The following is a 14814-nucleotide window of genomic DNA, read 5'->3' as shown; positions in this document are numbered from 1 at the left end:
GTTTTGACTACTGTGGCTTTATAATAAGCTTCAAAGTCAGGGAGTGTAAGTCCTCCCACTTGTTTTTCTTTTTTAGAATGTTTTAAGCAATTCAAAGCATCTTCCCTTTCCAAAAAATTTGATAACTAGCTTTTCCAAGTATGCAAAGTAGGTTGTTGGAATTTTGATTGGGATTGCATCGAATCTGTAGATGAGTTTGGGTAGAATTGACATCTGAATGGCATTTAGCCTTCCTATCCATGAACATAGAATATTTTTCTATCTTTTAAGGTCCCTTTCTATTTCTTTTAGTAGAGTTATGTAGTTTTCTTTGTATAGATCTTTTACATCTTTGGTTAAGTTTATTCCTAGGTACTTGATTTTTTTAATTGCCATTGAAAACGGTATCTTTTTCTTGAGTGTCTCTTCACTTCATTCATTTCTACCATACAGAAACATTACTGATGTATGTGCATTAATCTTGTATCCTGCTACTTTGCTAAATGTTTTTATTAGCTCTAGTAGCTATATCATTAATTTCTCAGGGCTTTCCAGATATAAGATCATATCATCTGCAAATAATGACAGTTTTATTTCTTCCTTTCCAATTTGGATGCTTTTATTTCTTTGTCTTGCTGGATTGCCCTGGCTAGCATTTCCAGCACAATGTTGAATAACAGTGGTGAGAGCGGGCATCTTTGTCTCATTCCTGATCTTAGAGGGAAGGCTTTCAGTCTCTCGCCATTGAATACTATGCTGGCTGTGGGTTTTTCACATATGCTCTTTATCATATTGAGGAAGTTTCCTTCAATTCCTACCTTTTGAAGTGCTTTCATCAAAAAGGTATGTTGGATTTTGTCAAATGCTTTTTCAGCATCAATTGAAATGATCATTTGATTTTTCCCTTTTGATTTGTTAATGTGTTGTAATACATTGATTGATTTCCTTATTTGGCACCATCCTTGCATGCCTGGAATGAACCCCACTTGGTCATGGTGTGTGATTTTTTTTAACATGTCTTTGGATTCAATTTGCAAGTATTTTTTGGGAATTTTTGCATCTATATTCATTAGGGAGATTGGCCCGTAGTTTTCCTTTTTTGTAGCATCTTTGCCTGGTTTTGGTATTAGATTGATGTTAGCTTCATAAAATGAGTTAGGTAGTGTTCCATTTCCTTCAATGTTTTGAAAGAGCTTAAGTAAGATTGGTGTCAGTTCTTTTTTGAAAGTGTGGTAGAATTCTCCTGTGAAGCCATCTGGCCCTGGGCATTTATTTTTCAGAGGTTTTTTGATGACTGATTGGATCTCTTTGCTTATGATTGATTGGTAGAGGTTTCCCATTCTTCTCTGGTCAGTCTAGGTTGTTCATATGTTTCCTGGAAATTTTCCATTTCCTCTACATTATCCAGTTTGTTGGCATACAGTTGTTCATAGTATCCTTTTATAATTTTTTAAATTTCTTTGGGATCCACAGTAATGTCACCTTTCTCATTCATTATTTTGTTTATATGGGTCTTCTCTCTTTTTGATTTTGTCAGTCTAGCAAGAGGCTCGTCAATCTTGTGGATCTTCTCAAAGAACCAACTTTTGGTGTTATTTATTCTCTCTTGATTTTTTCTCTATATCGTTTATTTCTGCTTTCATCCTTGTTAATTCTTTTCTTCTACTTGATTTAGGATTAGTTTTCTGTTCATTTTCTAGCTTCTTCAGTTGATCCATTAGTTCTTTGATTTTAACTCTTTCTTCCTTTTTAATGTATGTATTTAGTGCTATAAATTCCCCCCTCAGTACTGCTTTTGCTGCATCCCATAGGTTTTGTTATGCTGTGTTTTCATTTTCACTTGTCTCTATATATTTAGCAATTTCTCCTGCTATTTCTTTTTTAACCCACTGATTGTTTAGGAGCATATTGTTTAACCTCCGGGTATTTGTGAATTTTCTAAGTCTCTGATGATTATTGACATCTAATTGTATTCCACTAAAGGTCAGAGAATGTGCTTTAAATAATTTCTTTCTTTTTTTTTAATTTATTGAGGCTTCTTTTGTGTCCCAGTATATGATCTATTCTGGAGAAAGTTCCATGAGCACCAGAGAAGAATGTGTATCCAGGTGATTTGGGATGTAATGTTCTATTTATGTCTGTTAAATCCAATTCATTTATCAGATTGTTTAGGTTTTAAATTTCCTTATTGGTCTTCTGTCTGGTTGATCCATCTATAGGAGAGAGTGATGTGTTGAAGTCTCCCACAATTATTCTTGAAACATCAGTTGCTTCCTTTAGTTTTTCCAGTGTTTGTCTCATATATTTTGTGGCACCTTGATTGGGTGCATAAACATTTATGATTGTTATTTCTTCTTGTTGAATTGCCCCTTTTATTAGTATGTAGTGGCCTTCTTTGTCTCTCATAACATCCTTGCATTTAAAGTCTATTTTATCTGAGATTAATATTGCTACTCCTGCTTTCTATTTTATCTGAGATTAATATTGCTACTCCTGCTGTAGCTTGAATGAAATATTTTTTTCCATCCTTTCACTTTCAATTTCTTTGTGTCCCTGTGTCTAAGATGAGTCTCTTGTATGCAACATATTGATGGTTCATATTTTTTGATCCATTCTGCCAATTTATATCTTTTAATTGGGGAGTTTAATCCATTTACATTCAACATTATTACTGTGAAGGCATTTCTTGAATCAGCCATCCTATGCTTTGGTTTATGTTTGTCAGATATATTTTTTCCCTGTCTCTCTTAATGTCCTTTAATGTACCCATACTGAATCTCTTTAGTACTGAACCTTTCTCCATATCTCTTTCTCCTTTCTTTGTTTCTCTGTCAGTAGGGCTCCCTTTAGTACCTCAAGTAGGTCAGGTCTCCTGTTAGCACTCTTTCAGCATTTGTTTGTCTGTGAAAAATTTAAGCTCTCCCTCAAATTTGAAGGAGAGCTTTGCTGGATAAAGAATACTTGGTTGGCAGTTTTCTCTCTCAGAATTTTAAATATGTCATGCCACTGCCTTCTCACCTCCATGGTGGCTGCTGAGTAGTCACTACTTAGTCTTATGCTGTTTCCTTTGTATGTGGTGAATTGCTTTTCTCTTGCTGCTTTCATAACTTGCTCTTTCTCTTCAGTATTTGACAATCTGATCAGAATATGTCTTGAAATGGGTTTATTTGGATTTATTCTATTTGGAGTTTGCTGGGCATTTATGATTTATGTATTTATGGTGTTTAGAAGGTTTGGGAAGTTTTACCCCAAGTATTTCTTTGAATACTGTTCCTAGACATTTACCCTTCTCTTCCCATCCTGGAACACCAATGACTTTTAATATTTGGACATTTTATATTATCTATCATATCCCTGAGTTCCATTTTGATTTTTTCATTTTTTGTCCATTCTTTCTTTTGTTCTTTCATTTTCCATTCTGTCATCTTCAAGGTTGCTGATTCACTGTTCAGCTTCCTCTAGTTTTGTAGTATTAATATCCAGAATCTTTTTAATTTGGTTGACAGTTTCTTTTATTTCCATAAGATCATCTATTTTTTTATTTACTCTTGCAATTTCTTCTTTATGCTTTTCTAGGGTCTTTTTCATGTCCTTTATATATTGTGCCATGCTCTCATTGTTTGTCTTTAGTTCTTTGATTAATTGCTTCAAGTACTGTGTCTCCTCTGATGTTTTCATTTGGGTATTTGGGTTTGGGTTATCCATATCATCTGGTTTCTCCATATGCTTTAAAATTTTCTGTTGTTTTTGGCCTCTTGGCATTTGCTTAACTTGATAGGGTTGTTTTAGTATATGTAGACTGATTCAAACACTTATCTCTAATTTGTCAGATCTACAGCTTTGTGGAATACACTTTCTCTAACTAATAAGCAGGTGGCTTCTGCAAGTCACCTAGTCCCCTCAAGGCAGTTCTCCCCAACTTTGTCTTTGTGGTGAGTGGGTGTCTGAATCTTGTGTGGTCCAATTGGTGTACCAAGTTTGTGTATGCAGTTGGTGCTTCACCCTGAATGTGGGGTGTGTGTCTGAGTGCTTAGGGAGGGAGGGTGGCTTTAATAATGAAACCTCCCAGGTGTTCCTGGAGATTTAAAGCTGTTGCAATAGTCTAATCCTTCAGTTCAGTCTCACCACAGTTTGTCTCTGCCACTGACCCACAAGTCCTTGGTGTTGGTGTATGGTCCCTTGGACTTCCAATTGGGTCCCTCTTCCAAGCTGTGCCTCCTAGGGCCTCTGCTGAGGGAAGACTCCTACATCACAAGTAAGTGACATCCCCCAAGGGAAATTCTGGGCCACAGGGCCATGTAGGAGTGTTCCCAGTCAGCTGAAAGGATGGCTGTATGGGGCATGTTAATTTCCCCCTTTTCACACCCCTCTGCCTTTCTAGCTCTGGGACAATTTGCTGCAGGTGTGTGAAAGGCTATCATCCATGCTAGAAATTGTGGTGTGTGCACATGTTGCTGGAAACAGTTCCCATTGCATTGGGTTGTTTGGCACAGCTCTGGGCTGCGACACTAGCAACCCCTCTGCCTTTCTAGCTCTGGGAGAATTAGCTGTGGGTGTGCAAAAGGCTATCGTCCATGCCAGATATTGTGGCGTGTGTGTGTGTTGCTGGAAACACTTCCCATCACACTGGGTTGTTTGGTGCAGCTCTGGGCTGCAACACCGGCGCTCAGCAAGAGCATTCCCAGCCTGCTGGGAAGATGGCTGTATGGGGCATGGTTATTTTCCCCTCTTGGCTATCCTTGGCCTTCCTAGCTCTGAGACAATTAGCAGCAGGTGCACAAAAGGCTATCATCCACACCAGATATTGAGGCATGCCCACAGGTTGGAGGACACAGTTTCCACTGCACTTCACTGTGCAGTTCTCGCTGCCATGTCTGCAGCCGCTTTTGGGTTTTTAAAACTAGTCTGACTCAAAATGCCAACCCACAGTTTCCCCAGACCACAGTTTGGCTTCCAGTTATTCAGCAGGCTCACTCACTCGTTTCAGAATGCAGACTCCTGGTTTCACCAAGTGCACAGTCCCGGTGGATTTAGCAGACCTTGTCCTCCTGGTGCATGGCTGGAAATGGTGTTCTGGGTCACTTTCTGTCTTTCATACAGTATTTTTCATGGAGATGTTTTCTTGCCCTGTCTCTCTAAACTGGCATCTTCTGTAAGTATTTATGATCATTTTCAATCCTTCACCCAATTTAGATGATTCAAGAGTAGGTATTATGAATATCATTTAGTTCCAGAACAGAATTTATCCAATTAGAAATAGGAGTTTCATTGAATGATTCTTTCCCTATATCAAGATATCTAAAGTGCAATTATGAAATTTCAAAGTTAAATACTAGACACTGAGCTCAGTCTAATTTGTTCACTTTCTCTCTTTTCATGTTTGCAAGCTTAATTTTCAATCATTGCAATTCAATAAAAGTTTCAAAAACTGACTTTGTGTCTTCCTTTGAATAATTATATTAAAGATTTTAATTTTATTTGGAACAAAATGCAACCAAAATTTAGAGTACTTTTTATAAATGACATATTTATTTACAACATAGCTCTTCATAGGCTAAAACATCTCAAAAACCAATTGCTGATGATAAGCAAAGAGAAGAAATACATATAGCTGTATTAGAATTTTTTTTTGCATTCAACATCACCCTCATCACAAGATTTATAGGTCATTTACTTACTTTATGTCTAAATATTTTTAAACTTTGTTAACTAGGGCTTTTATTTCAATGGTTAGAATATGACAGTGAATTAAGAAACAAGTTTAAACCATGTGTGTACCACAACCAATCCAAGTACATTTACACACCACAGATTTTTTTTTAATTTAATAAGAATACTGCTTTTACCACTATGCTATGTTCTACCAAAATTTATATTCATATTATCTCCACAAAAATATTTTTTATCATCAGTATTCAACTTTTAACTCTAAAATGTTAATTTCAGATATTTAACCTTTTTCAGACTCAAGTTCCATAAAGTTTGCTTTGATTTTAAGTATTTGATGAAAAACTTACCATTATTGTAATTAATTCATTTTCTACTTACAACATCTTACACTGACGTAAGCAGCATCATTTAATTATTTGCAAAATATTTCTTCTGCTATTAGGGCCAACATATTAAAAAGCTATCACTTCACTTTTTTATACAAGCACAAGAAAATCTGGAATTAAGAGTAAAATTAATTTAAAAGAATAGGCATTTGATAAATGAAATGTCATGCTTCGCAGAATGAGATGTAAAAGCACTTTCTATGGCTGCCCATGTCAACTTTGGGTAGAGATTCCAAAATACTTTTTTAAACAACTACTTTTTGTAATAATTTTGAAATAAATTATGATGTACCTTCTGCAGATTTGTGTGTTCTGGTTTTCATGTAGTCAGTGATATTACCACGGCCTCTTTGGTAGATGAGAAATTGTGAAAAACTTTCTGTGAAAGTTACACATTCATTATCAACCTTGTTGAGAAATGAAAATTGAGTACTTAATTTTCCTTTAAATATGTACTTTCTTTTTTTATTGATACTGAAAGGTCTATTGCAATGTAATGATAAATGAAAAAAATACAGTAAGTGACAAGACCATTGTAACATGGGGTTTAGACTGATATATACTCACTCTTACCTCAGGATTGTCCAGTCTGTTTGTAACCTGCACATATTTCACTTACACCTAATCTATAATTTCTCACATTTCCCACTGACCCTACCTGCCAGCTTCCTGCATCTCAAAGGCCAAGTCAAGGCCATAGCAGAACTTACTTGCACATTAAGTAGCTGGAAAGGCTAAAAGAATGAATTTCTTCTGCCACCACTATCTGAGGCCAGAAGGAGTTAGCTATCCCTAGCCAGTCATATCTGAGCATACTTTGTTTTATCAGCAAGTACCCTGTCACCTGTTATTGAAAGGAGAAAGTTTTATTTTATGTTGTATCTGAAAAGTGTCAGAAAAAAAAAAGATATGGGTTATCTTGATTACCTTCCATATTTTACCGCATGTTTAAAGTGAGAACTTATCTCACACATACTAGACCAGGCTATGGCAGAAGATTGAGGTAAAAATTGGATGTCTACCAGACCCATCCCATATATATTTTTCCATTATTATGAAACAAAATTATTATTGGTATCCTAGTTATTATTCCAAAATAGGGTGACTGCAAAAGGCACAATTTTCTTCAACCAAATCTGATCTATAATAGTATAATAAAACCTTCAAAATATTTCATAAGTCTTAGAATCAAATAAGACATCAGAGATCCAAATTTAAGCTAAACTGTTTTCAAAAGATCTTTAAAATTGATCCCAGAGCATTTTAAGGCAATTATTAATGATGTCATATTAAAAATGAAAACTCCAGGACAAATGCTAAACCAGATGAGATAATGAGACAATAGAAATAAACCAGGACCCTCTCAGGCAAACTAAGGTGTATGGTCACACTTTATAGAAACCCAAAGACTTAAATTTCATACTATCCTTTCATCATCTTATAAAGGAATTGTTTTTCAGAGAATTTGCTTCATTAAAATTCTATTGATCATTTCTCAAATATCAGCTATTTAATTTCTAGTTTGCCTTTTCTCTTTTCTTTTATTCCCCATAGAAATCAAACTCCAAACAACTGTCCATGTTGGCAAACTAAGGAGAGGAGGGATACAGGCCATCTATGAAAAACCTACAATTAACATCATATTTAATGGTGAAATATTGAATACTTTCCCCATAAGATCAAGAACTAGGCAAGGATGGCCACTCCCATCACTTCTATTCTAAACTGGAGGTCCTAGCCATTGTGAAAGGTAATAAAAATAAAAAGCATATATGTTAGAAAAGAAAAGAAAACCATTTCTATTTGTAGATGGCATGATAATTCCTGTAGAAAACCCAATGACCCATTACCAGAGAGCTCTGTATTTGTGAGGCATATGATACTTTATTTCAAACTCAGTTAATGACTCATTGTTTATCATTTAATAAATTGTTTATTTGTAAATCAATAAGTATATGTATACTAAGCTTAAAAATTTCAACAATCAGGACTACATTAGTAATAGGCATTTAAAATGAGATTCCATTTGCACATAGATTTGTTCTGTAAACAGCCTAATCAATACATACTTTGAATGTACATTAAATTATCTTATACTACTGACTCTCCTTAGAAAGGATGAATTTTAGTTATATTTGAAGTATCATAAATTCCAAATTAATTAAGCTTTACCATATTTGAGAATAGCTCTGGCTCAAGTATGCTACCTTCAGCCATTTGTTTCATGCTTACATATGTATACATGGGTAAAAAAATCGTGTGTGTGTATGTTGTTTTTCTGAAGACTGTCTGTAACAATCTACTGCTCATAACAGACACACGAAGTTACTTTGTAAAACTATCCCTCAGTTTTATTCTAAACTCATAGTACAGTTGATTTTATTGTCCTCAACCTGTCATACCCAGGTGAAAAACACCGGGACCTTAAATGAAAACTCAATCCCACTTGTCTAAAGATTTGGTTATTCATATTATTTTGCTGAAATCTTGTATGTAAATATAAATCAAATTAATCTACACAGTTTGAGAGATGTGTTAGAATCCTATGACCCTGCCATTCCTGAAGGAAAGTGATGCATAATTTTTGGGTAATTTAGAGAAAAGTTCACCTTTCTAGCTTTTTTTTAAATATGAACAGTTCTTCTGTTTATCTAATCTCTAAATTTATCTTTCTGAATTCACTGGTTTCTAAAACTGGCCTTAAACAAAGGTCTAAAACCTAGGCAACTAATAAGGATGGCATAACCCAGTCCAAGAAGCACTTCAAAGTGTCTTGTTTCACCTGCAAAGAGTATTTTAAGAATCTGAAAGAGCTAAGAAACCAGGAATCAGAAGGTTTAAGAGTATCTAAAATTTAAATATTAAATCTTTCACACAAACTTTATCTCCGTACAAGAAAAGTACTAAGTTACATTTAAATGTCCTATTTATATTTAAAAAAATCAAATACTTCTCATTTAAGAGAAAGTAGAAATTATTTAAAATATAACGGGTAGGAGTAAAGGATGAGCTATATATACAATTCAAATGATATTAAAACCCAAATATAAAATATAAACAGAAGTGAAATTTTCCTAAAAGGAAGTGAATATTCACTAACCTCCACCCCCTCCCCGAGTAGGTAAATTATGTTAAAGAAAGAGATCTACATAGAGATCTACAAAGATCTCACTTTGATATACATTTATATAGTTAGAAATAATAATTTTACTTTTATAGACAAGTCATCACATTCATTTCAATTGGTTGCCTACATATGGGACAGGGCTTTTTTGTTTGTTTGTTTGTTTAGCTTCTTTACACATGTAAAACATGCCATAAGATGTCCTGTTGTGCCATGGGGTTAGGGCAATCATATTTAGGGTGACCTTGGCAAATCACACAAGGTTCAGTGGCATTAAGGGGAAAACTAGTTTCCATACTTACTTCTTTATCTTGTGTTTCTTCCCTCTCAAACTCTCTGATATACTCTTGACTGCTATAAATGATACCACTAGAAGTTGATGTCTGAGAGTAGTCCTCACTTTCTTGGGATTGGGAAGTTTGCATGATTTTATCATCATTTTCTTCAATTCATGACTCTTTAGAGTCATTCACTGTCATTTTTTTTTGCAATCGGGAACATCAAAGCCCTCTTCTACATGTGTTGAGTTTTCTACTTAGAATAGACTCTCAGACATTTTCCCTTTATTCTTTCCTTTATGTGCAGGAAGCCAATTCTCATGAAGGGCCCAACATCTGTTGCAATATGGTGGAAGGAGAAGATTCATTTCATTGTATGAGGTACACTTCTAATAGTCAGCTAAGGAAATTTCAAGATCTTCTTCAAATGAATTTGTATCAGTCTCCCCTGCCTGATATACAGTGCTCTGGTTTACTAATGCTGCCATTATGCAAAATATCAGAAATGGATTGGCTTTTATAAAGGGGGTTTATTTGGTTACAAATTTAGTCTGAAGGCCATAAAAATGTCCAAATTAAGGCATCAGCACAAGTTTTCCTTCACCAAAGGAAGGCCAATAGCGTCTGGAACACCTCTGTTAGCTGGGGAGGCACAAGGCTGGCATCTGCTGATCCAGGGTTGTATTCCAGCTCCTCTCTCAGCTCCTGTGCTTTCTTCAAAATGTTGCTCTTGGGGTGTTTTGTCCTCTCTCAGCTTCTCCAGAGCAAACACTGGGCTAGCATTTCCAAAGTGTCAGCTAAGGTCTGCGTCAGCGGCCAAGATGTCTCTCTGAGCTGCTCTGAGGTCCTTCTGTTTGTGAGCTCTTTTAAAGGACTCAGTGATTAAATCAAGACCCACCCTGAATGGGGAGGGCCCATATCTCCATGGAAATAATCCAATCAAATGTTTCTCTCACAGTTGATTGAGTCACATCTCCTTGGAAAAACTCAGTCAAAGGATTCCAACCTAATCAACACTAATACATCTGCCTCCACAAGATTGTATTAAAGAACATGGCATTTTGGGGGACATAATACATCCAAACCATCACATACAGTAACTCAATTTACCACATCATCTTCATCTAAGAGTTCTTGTCCTTCTTCACTAAGGCTATAATCTTCTGAATCGAGAGATTCAACTTCAAATTCTATACGGAATTGATCTGAAACTGAATCCTGATCCAACCAATACCAGAATGTTCACTTATACCAGCATCAACATTCAGATTTGACGGAGTCTCTGTTGGTTCACTGCTACTGTTTCTTTCACAACATAACTCCCTTATTACACACAGAGCAAGGCTTTCATCAAAGGAAAGGGAAATGCTGTCAGATTTGTGGCAATTTCTTTGTCATCCACCAGCTAATTCATCTGAGTTTTCTTTGTCTCACAAATTGCTCTCCTTCTAGATGAGGTAGTTGGTCTAGAAATCACATTTGAGGGTGAAGGTTTCTCTTCCTGCAGCTCTTGCACAGGTCCTTGTGCTTGCTGCCATCTGCAAGGCGATACCTGTTTCCATACACAGATGTGCCTGAATCTGATGGTTCCTGCTGATTGACCACTACCAAGTTTCTGTAGATCATTGTATGTATTTTCCTGAGCTCTTTCACAGAGAAGACTGACACTCCAAACAAATCCCCTAGAAGATCATTTGAACAATATACAATATGTTGTTGCTTCTTATCATATAATCGTTTAGCCATAATATATTGGCCAAGATAAAATATGACCTCTTTCATTGTTTCAGTGTCTTTTTGTGCATCAATAGACTTGAATGACTTCAAAAGCAACAGCTTTGGTCTAACTTGCTTGTTCTGAAGCAGGAATCTGTAAGGTGCTTATGGCACCATCAGCAGATACAGACATGTTGGTATTGCACATCTGCCATGTGAGGATTTTGTGCCTGGAGCTGGGCTCTCTTGAGGCTCCCCTGTTTTGTTCATAGGGTGCACAGAAGCCCAATGCACTGGGCCTCAGCAGCCATTCCACCTGTGCAGGCCAGGCTACTGGGGTGCTACAAACCACTAGGTCCAGAGCAGGGAGCTCCTAGCGCTAAAAGCATTGGAACCCCCATCAGAGAGTCAAAACTCCAAACCCGGAAAACAAAGGAGGAGCTCAATGAATTCTGACATGTTAGGTAAACTGTTTTTGGATTTAAGTAATAATAAAAATGTATTATGTCTTGTCTCTTGGTAACGTAAAGATTTTACCTGAAAGACAAGTCATTCTATGCAGGCATAGTGCTGGGGAGAGAGAGCTGGAGAGGGTCCACAAACTCTGGGTTTCTTTTCTGGATTTGCTGTGTTGTATGACCTTAACCCAGTCCCTTCCTCTTTCTGCATTCCAATTCCTCACTCACCAGGGAGGTGGCCCCAGTAGACCATGAGTACTTTAGGCCCTTCTAGTTCTTACAGTCTAAATTTGTCATGTGGGTTTTCATTTAGGAGATCTGTCCCTGCTTGTCTCAAGAGGCTTCTCTGACACAAAGCAACCAATGCTAATAGGGAGAGACTTTTTTTTTTTTTTTCACAATATTCAGAGGAGGAGACTCTATGATTAATCTAACCTATTTTTTAGGCAAGTTAGCATATTACAGTGGAAAGAATAGTAGCATTGGAGCCAGGCTTGGGTTCAAATTCTGTAATAAAACTTTATAACCATGTGGCTTTATAGAAGTTACCCCTCCTTTTCAGGCTTTAGTTTTCTTAATTCTAAAATAATACAGTTAATATGTCCCTTACAGATTATTCAGATGATTGCAACTAATGTAAATAAAATACCTGGAATATAGATTCTCGAAAAGTGGCTATTGTAAACCAGATGAGAAAATTGGGGTTTGGAGATCACACAACAACTAGAGTCAGAAACAAGACTAGAACTCAGCTTGCTTGACTCCCAAACCTCAGGTACACTATGCCAGCCTATAACTAGTGGTGTATCTGAAAGGCAATTATGTTCTATCACTAGAGTTGTCTGGGAAAAGATGAACCATCTCCACATGCAATCATTTTCTCCTTCCACAATATGGAAAATTTAAACCCTTTCAGCAGACAGCCTGCCCGCACACTCTCAGGAGACATAAAGATCCTGGCAAGCACTGTGCTCCAAAATCATCCTTTTCCAATTACACTCCCCCAGGTTCCTTGATTAGCTGACCCCAACAGTTCCTCTCCACTGAGCCAGTTCTGGGGTTGGGTCCTTAATGCGTCACAGGTGGCCCCTGGCTCCAAACTCATTCCAGATGGCCTCACAGTCCAAGCTTCCCAACAATCCAGTTTATTTTTGCCATCCTGGGATAACTAATGATGCTGGCAGATCCTGAGTCCTGAAGATGGCGAGATATGCTCCAAAACCAGGACCTTTGTGAGGTCTTGGGTATTGGAGCACCCGCCATTCACAGGGAACAAGCATGCTCTGACCCTGGCTCTCCAAGGTCGCTGTGAGGGGCCCATGAATTTGGCATTGTGAATGGTCTGTCTGCTTGGATCACAGAGCAAGTATAAAGGCATCATCTGTGCTCTTACAGAAAACAGCCCCATTGCCGCTGGGCTCTAGAGAGAGTAAGGATATATCCTTGAACCCTAGTAATTGCTGTACCAGTTATTCATGGAGGGCGCTGGGGCAATTGTTTAGGGGCACAAGGTGAACGTCATGGTTTTTAACCCCTTTTCAGCCAGTCGCCTTTGGGAAGTGTAACATTATGTTAATTGCATCTTTAAATTATGAAAAAGACATTCTACAAAGGAATTTTCAACTCCATTTCTAGCTGGAAACCTTCCCAGGGCAGATACTAGAAGTTGAACATTTATGAGTCTACTCAAAAGCCTTCAAATTTATGATATGCTTTTCTAAAAGCACATTTAAAATTATCCATGTTTTGGGGTCTTAACAGCTCCACCAAAAAATAAAGTCTTAAATGAATAAAGTGGATAGCATTTAAAACCAGTAATTCTTGGGTTTAAATCTTGACCCCATCACTTACAAGCTGGGAAACTTTTTGGAGAAATCATGCATTTTTCTGGCAGCCATTTTATCTATGAAATTGGGATAATCCCAACATACAAGATTGTTTGTTGGTTTTGTTCACTTCCTTGCTCATGTACTTACACTCATCCATTCACACATTCATTTATTCATATATGTTTCTTTTCCTAAGTGCCTGTTCTGTGCCAGGCGCCATACTAGATGATACATGAAACCCAGTCTAATAGACAAGACTGAAATTCAACTGAATTCAACAAGAAATTATTGAGCACCCACTGCATGCTAGCTGCTGTGTTAGCCCATGGTCAGAGAGCAGTATTCAACACAATGTCTGCCCTCGTGGAGGTTAGGGTCTAGCAGACACATTAAACCAAGTACGCTACACTGTGATTATTGCTGCAGCAGGTACACCGGTATACAATTGGTGTAGTTGGCTCTCCTTGACTGGCCACCGAGGCCACTCAGAGGAGAAGACAGTCAATCTGGGTCCCAAGGAGGAGTTGGTAGGAAAGAGGAAGGCGTGGCGAGGTTTATGCAGTGGTCATTCTAGAAGAAATCTGCTCTATATATGAATACACAAGTTCGTTCCCCCAAGACACATTTCTAAAGTTCTCAAACAATGTTATTTATTTTACTTTACTATGCCATTTTATGACTATTAAAAATAGAAATTTTAACAGTCATATTTTCTCCTTGTTCTACTTCTTGAAAAACATCACCACCAAGAAAACAGTAACAAGCATTGTTAATGATGTTGAAGTTCCTTTCACCCACTGTGGCAGAAACTGCTAGCTGCGTACTCCAATCCATTTTTCTCTCTTCCTTATGAGCAGAATACTGATTTAATTCTGGCTAAATGACTGCATTCCTGGCCTTCCTTCAGCTGGAGGTGTGGGAGGATAGTTGGCAATGAGACGGTTGTTTTGTCTTTAAGTCTTAACACAGCTTAGCGTAGTCTTTATCTTGAAAATAATGGGGAGACAAGAATGGATTTATGCAGCAGGAGAGTTACAAGGTTATGTGTGCATTACAAGGTTATGTGTGGCCTATGTGACATGGGAGTCAGACCTAAATAAATATGATTCTATCCTGAGTCTGAGACTACATTGCGTATGTGTGTATGTGTATACATATTCTATGTGTACTAACTTTTCACCACAAAGAAAGCTGCTTCCTGTTTTCATTCACCCAAAGCCACACAGCTCACTGGTGCTGAATCTGTTATCCTTTCTTTTTCCCGCCTTTACTTCCTGGTAGATTAAAACAAATTTGTTGACAATGAGCTTGAGCTCACTTTAGAAAGTGTGTACGTGTGTAGTGTGTACACATGCATGCATGGGTGAGGGAACA

At 37.2% G+C, this 14814-nt stretch overlaps 1 pseudogene; it reads right to left on the bottom strand.

The window, feature by feature from the left end:
• Positions 1-9248: 9248 nt before the first annotated feature.
• On the bottom strand, positions 9249-11361 carry LOC119514003 (annotated as a pseudogene).
• Positions 11362-14814: the final 3453 nt, after the last annotated feature.

The sequence above is a fragment of the Choloepus didactylus genome, chromosome 2, assembly GCF_015220235.1.
Source record: "Choloepus didactylus isolate mChoDid1 chromosome 2, mChoDid1.pri, whole genome shotgun sequence".
Taxonomy (NCBI): Eukaryota; Metazoa; Chordata; class Mammalia; order Pilosa; family Megalonychidae; genus Choloepus; species Choloepus didactylus.
The sequence above is the reverse complement of the archived record's forward strand: the minus strand, read 5'-3'. Positions and strand labels throughout refer to the sequence as shown.